Source organism: Thalia democratica, chromosome 9 (genome assembly GCF_965202585.1).
Source record: "Thalia democratica chromosome 9, ktThaDemo2.hap1.1, whole genome shotgun sequence".
Lineage (NCBI taxonomy): Eukaryota > Metazoa > Chordata > Thaliacea > Salpida > Salpidae > Thalia > Thalia democratica.
The window spans coordinates 22,830,509-22,837,086 of NC_139173.1; the positions used below are offsets into that span (position 1 = coordinate 22,830,509).

A 6,578-nucleotide genomic window follows, 5' to 3' on the forward strand; every position below is an offset into this window, starting at 1 on the left:
AGGCAAATAAACAACTTAACATTGCCACACACTCAGACTAAGTCAGGCTAGTTTATAAATTTTTCGAATATTCGGTTTAGGCTTTTTTTTGACTAAAATTGTTTTTTTATTCTAAAATGTGGGGATAGTCTTTTGATCACTCAGGCATGATTTTTTGTTTTGAAGAGTGGCAAAGTAAACTTATAATGTATGTTTTGCTAATTTCACAGTTTTGGTTTTATTTATGATATATGTTAAGTTTTAAGTCTTGAAGCTGCTTTAATTGGAAATATACTTACCTTAAAAAATAAATGATGTGGTGTGTATAAAAGTGGTATATTTGATGTCATAGTTCATTTAGCTTTAAGTGTTTAAAAAACCTTTAAAAAACTATTCAACTAGCATTACAACAAATTAACAAAATTAATATTAAATTTATTTATTCACACAAAGGCAACTGACCTTTCACCTCTAAAGGATCTTCAGGCCTGCAAAATGAAATTAAAAAAAAACATGAAAAACTAAAATATATAATAATGCAAGACATTATATTCAATTTCAAATTGAAAACCATAATATCAATACAGTACTATTACTAAATAATTAAACTAACAAAATTATAAACAAAAACAATAATAATAAGAAGAATGATAAATTTTAAATAGCATTTATACTTACAATAGTTGATATGTATTATACATATCCAATGAATAGTCCTTTTAATACAAATTAACAAAATATTTAAAACTTACACCAGCAAACCACGAATTAATTTTAATTCAAAAAACAATTAGCCCATGAACCCTGCTTAAAGCTAAATGAACTATGACATCAAATATCCCACTTTTATACATGCCACAATACCTAAATTTTTAAAGGTAAATAAGTATACCTAATTTTTATTTATTTAAACTATGCTTTTTAATTTTCTTATTAAATTAACAACTTTACAGACAAAGTTTGCATATTTAGGGTGATTATGACATCATAATTCATCAAAAGCAGTTAGTATGTCTTTAAATCTAAGTCAATAAGTATACAATTTCTTTTAAGATAAAAGTTATAAGTCTAAGACATGTATAAATGATTTAATAATTCAAAAAATATGTGATTTTTAGGGTTGAAACTGGTTTTTTAGGGGGCATTTTTTTGCAATTTTTTTTTCAGATTCTTTTTAATGAAGCATAAACAATTCCAAATCATATGAATTCATAAGTCCACCAAACATCACCTTAATGCTCCCTACCCCTATTTACAATAGTATTGTTATAAATATATATAAATAAATATATATATATATATTGTTTTAACTAATTTTTTTTTCACAGAAATACTATAAAGAAATATGTCCTCATTCACTGCTGCACCTTCAGAAGAGGGAAAGAAACTGAGCATGAACGAGCAGAAGCCAAAAAAGAAAGCACAGAAGAAGGCCAAGCAGGCCGCCAAGAACCTGTCCAATAAGAGCAACAAAAAACCTAATGAGGTGAACGAGGAGGAATTGAACCCTAGCCAGTACCACGAGATGCGCAAAAGGCAGATGGTGGCCATGAAGCGGGAGGGCAAGAACCCATACCCCCACAAATTCCAAGTCAGCATCAGCGTGAGTGATTTCATAAAGAAATACTCTGACATCAAAGTGGCAGCCCACATGGAAGAGTGTAATTGCAGCATCAGCGGTAGGATTCTATCAATAAGAGACCATAAAAATCTAATCTTCTTTGACATTAAATCTGAAGGTTTAATATTGGAAATAATGGCATTATCAACAACATACTTTTCAGCTGAAAAGTTTAAAGATCTAACTAAGCAGATTCGCAGGGGGGATATTGTCGGTGCTTGTGGATATCCAGCCAAGACAAAGAAGGGAAAGTTAACAATTGTCCCAAAGAAGATGATCGTCCTCTCTCCCTGCCTTCATATTTTACCTAGTCAGCACTACGGCTTTAAAGACCAGGAGATGAGGTATAGGAAGCGCTACTTGGACCTCATTATGAACAAAAAGGTCAGGAACCAGTTCACAACTAGGGCGAAGATCATTTCATATGTGAGGTCTTTTTTTGACCAACTCGGTTTTCTTGAAGTGGAAACCCCAATGATGAATAAGATTGCCGGAGGAGCAACTGCCAGGCCCTTTGAGACCTACCATAACGATTTGGACATGAAACTCTACATGAGAGTTGCTCCTGAGCTCTATCTAAAAATGCTAGTTGTTGGTGGTTTGGACAGAGTATATGAGATTGGCCGTCTCTTCAGAAACGAGGGCATTGACATGACTCACAACCCAGAGTTCACATCTTGTGAGTTTTACATTGCCTACGCAGATTACCATGACTTGATGGAAATGTCTCAGACTTTGATTTCAGGCTTAGTCAAGCACATCACAGGGTCATATATAGTTGATTATCATCCCCAAGGTTCAGACGGCCCAGTCAATAAGGTTGACTTTACCCCTCTATTCAAGCGTTTTGATATGATGCCTGAGCTTGAAAAAGCTACTGGAAAGAAATTCCCAAAAGAAACTGATTTAAGTACTCAGGCGGCCAAAGAGGCTATAGACAAAATCTTGGTTGAGCTTGGAGTGGACTGCTCACCACCAAGGACCACATCAAGAATGCTGGACAAACTTGTAGGAGATTATATTGAGGTCCAGTGCATCAACCCTGGTTTTATCATCAACCATCCTGAGATCATGAGCCCATTGGCCAAATACCACCGCGACAGGAAGGGGTTGACGGAGCGCTTTGAACTGTTTGTTAACACCAAGGAAATCTGTAACGCCTACACTGAATTGAATGACCCAGCAGTTCAAAGGGAGAGGTTTGAGTTGCAGGCCGCTGACAAGGCAGCTGGTGACGATGAAGCGCAATGCGTTGACCAGAACTTCTGCACATCCTTAGAGTACGGTTTGCCACCAACAGCTGGCTGCGGAATCGGGATCGACAGGCTGACCATGTTCCTCACTGATAGTAACAACATCAAGGAAGTCCTCCTCTTCCCAGCAATGAGGCCTGAACAGGAAAAGCCAGAAGCTGAATCTGAAGAGGTTGCCAAAACTACTGGTGTTTAGAAACTCGTGTGATTTTATTAGACTTTAAATTTAGGAACTTGTTTAGATTGAAATCTTCCTTTTTTAATGATTTGCTCTAGTTTTGTTGAAAATCCATTTTTTACTGTTGCATATGAAATTAAGTTTTTTATTAATTATGTTATTTTGTGCAATAATTTTGAATTATGTTTATTATTTTCATTTAAGTTGATTTAATTACTAATTTCAATTTTTCAAATACTTTTGTTAAAACTTACATCTAAAGATACCAAAAATAATTTGCACTATTTTTGTGGAAGTTATAAACATTTTTTCTTATGTTTATATGCTTCTTTAAATTATAACATTGTCAGTTTTGTTTCATTTTTGTTATTAGTTTACTAGATTTTTCATATTTGTAAATGCTTTAGACTGTTAACAAATAAATGAGATTTTTGATATAAATTTTTTAAACAAAATGTGCCTAGAATGTATCTTTGACTTATGTAAATAAATTGGTTTTACATGCAATATTTAAAATGTTTAATACTTCATTAAAATATACTTTTTTCAGGTTTTTTTATTAAATATGTGCACACTATCAAATGGAAACTGAATGTGAAAATTCACTCTATTGGAGGTTAGTTGAATTAATAAAAACTATATAGCTGCTACTATAGGCTTTCAAAATTATTGTAACCTGTACAAATTACATAATAAGAAATAAAGCTTTAAGTTAATTAAACAGTATAAATCTATACAAAATAAAAATTTAAGTTACAAAAGATTCTTAAACTTTACTAGATTGTTATTTTATACTTTCCAAAAACTTATAATATATGTGAAGACAAAAATAAATAATTAAAATATTTTTTAAGAAAAAGTAGAAAACTTAAGGTCAGTTAAGAGAAAAAATATGTTGTATGAATTAATTTAAAAGTTTATGTTTTAGGAAGTTTTTTAGGTTTTTTATAGCCATTGAATAAATTGAGAAAAAAAGAATGAGATCAAACAAGGTCAAGTTGAACTTCTGAACAAAAATAACAAATCTTTTGATTGTGAAAGATATAATTTCAAAACCGGTATGTTATTTTACTCTATATATTTAATTTCAAATTTAAAAAGAAATTAGTTTTATACATTTACTTTTTTTCTGTGTTTACCGTTTTTCATTAAAATAATAGTATTTTAATTTTTATTTATACAGGTTTTAACTTAGACTGCAATGCAAAAACTGCTCAATTTAAGGATAGGTTAAAAAATATCGAAGTAATAGAAACAAATAAAGTAAAACGTAATAAAGTTTATCATTTACATACTTAAAGTTTAGGTAATGAAAATTAATAAGTAGTAGTTGTATATTTTTAAAAGTTTTTATCAAAATGATGCTTAAATTCTACAGTGTAGTTACTTTCCACTTTTTTATTTTAAAAGTGTTAAATAGATAACATTAAACATGAAGAAATACAAAAAGTTAGTAACCAAGTTTGCAGTTCTATTCAATCCACAAGTAAGTTTTTTCTGAAAAAGTATTATTTGTTTTATTAAAGCCACACTTTATTATACTGAAATTTAAAGTTTATTTTAAGTATAATAACATGTAAGGCTTTACTACTAAGGGGTTATATTCAAAAAAAAATTACAGTTTTTCTTCTATTTTACCTAAGGTATCCAAAATAAAATCAATTATTAAGCAAACATTTAGGAAAAAATAACTTACAGTTTTAAAAGTTTTCTGTAATAAAAACTTTTTATAACGATTTTTTTTTATACAAATATTTTACTTACCATGTAATTAAAATAACGTTGACTAGAGTTAATTGAAATACATTATAAAAACTGTTAGTTTTGTTTGTTTCTGTATTATTTCAAAAACAGAACAAAAAACCTGAGCAACTTTTTATAGGTCTTTAATCAGAAAATCTTAACATTAGAAGAATGATAACTATATTTAAAATATTTGGTTAAATGTAGTATAAAATTAAGTTTAGTTTAGTAAGGTTGTTTTTTAACTTTTTTTTCTCAAAAAAATATATTTTTTGAAATATATTATAGAGTACTTTAAATAATGTTATTATTTTGTAATTTAACAGGTAATTTGTTTAGTTGTCTAAGTTATTTAAACAAAACTGATTTAAATCTCCACATGATTACTCATGATGATTCAGAAGAACTAAAATGTGATATTTGTTCAAAAGTTTTTAGATGAAAATTAAATCTTCGAAGACACATAAAAACTCATACTGGGGAAAAACCATTTGCTTGTAAAGTGTGTGATAAAAGGTTCACACAAAAGTGGAATGTCATGAAGAAATTCACAGTGAAATTAAACCTTTTTAATGCACCATCTGTGCTGATGAAAGATATACCAAAACAAAGTCTGGGTTAGTTAATCACATGGTATATCATTATGAGCCCAAATATTCTTGCAGATTTTGTTCTCATAAAAGTTATAGAAGGCGTGATTTGAAAATCTACGAGAGTAGCCATGTTAAAAACTAAAATTAATTCTCAATATATATAAACTATGCCAAAATCAAAAACTGGTTTGACTTTTTCTGATTTAGTAGTAGTTTATGCAAAAATAAGTTATATGTTTAGTTTTAAAGGATAATGAGTTGTTTTATAAGTTTTAGGTAAAATATTTAGGTTATCTGATGACTTGGTTTTTCAAAGTTTATTTACTTTTTAAGTTTTAAACATTAAAAAAATATCTTATTTACTTATAATAGTTTTTCACTACTAACTTTGTTTACAAACTGACATAAGAATGATTCTTAACATTATCTATGTTTTTGTGCAGCTAGTTATAGCATTTGAACTTGTTAGTATTCTTATATCAAAATTTTTTTTATGTAAGATATGTGATATTTAACTTAAAGTTTGTTAGTTATTCTAATTTTAACTCGCAAAAAAGTATAATAAGTCTTCAAAAGTTTGAAAGTTAGGTTGTAAATTTTGTAATATTTTAAAGCAACTTTCAAAAATAACATTTTTTGTTATTTTTCATGTTTTTTGAGTTAGATGTTTTGTAACTGTATTGATGTTCAAAAGTATTATAAATTTTTTAAAGTGCATAATATGAAAAATAATCACATTAAAAACTTTGTTTATAAAACAGCAAAACCCATTAAATATTAAGATCTTAAATTAAGTTGCTAGTTATATTATATGCTTAAACTTTACCAGATTTTGTTTTATACTAACTAAAAACTTATACTATGTGTAAAGGTAGTAATACGGTCTACCTAAATTTTAACTTTTTGTTTCTTTGAGTAAGAAAATTAGATACTAAAAATATAAAAATCCAATGTATGGAAATTACAATGAAAAATTTTATATATAAAAGACAGTATTAACAACTATTTTTTGTTACTAGATTTAAATAATTTAAAACGCACATTTTGTTTATAAACAACAAAACTGGGATCAGTTAAGATAATTTTTATACCTCAAGTCAGATGTAACATCTATTAAATTTTTTTATTTAGCTGTAATAAGTTCTGTAGTTTCTTACACTTAGGTTAACATGCATTTCTATTTGAATAAGGTGTAATTTTATTAAATTAAA

The 6,578-nt window shown here is 28.4% G+C and overlaps 1 pseudogene; it reads left to right on the plus strand.

Annotated features, from left to right (window-relative positions):
* The first annotated feature begins 1,324 nt into the window (after positions 1–1,324).
* Positions 1,325–3,049, plus strand: LOC145844926 (lysine--tRNA ligase pseudogene; annotated as a pseudogene).
* The last annotated feature ends 3,529 nt before the right edge of the window (positions 3,050–6,578 follow it).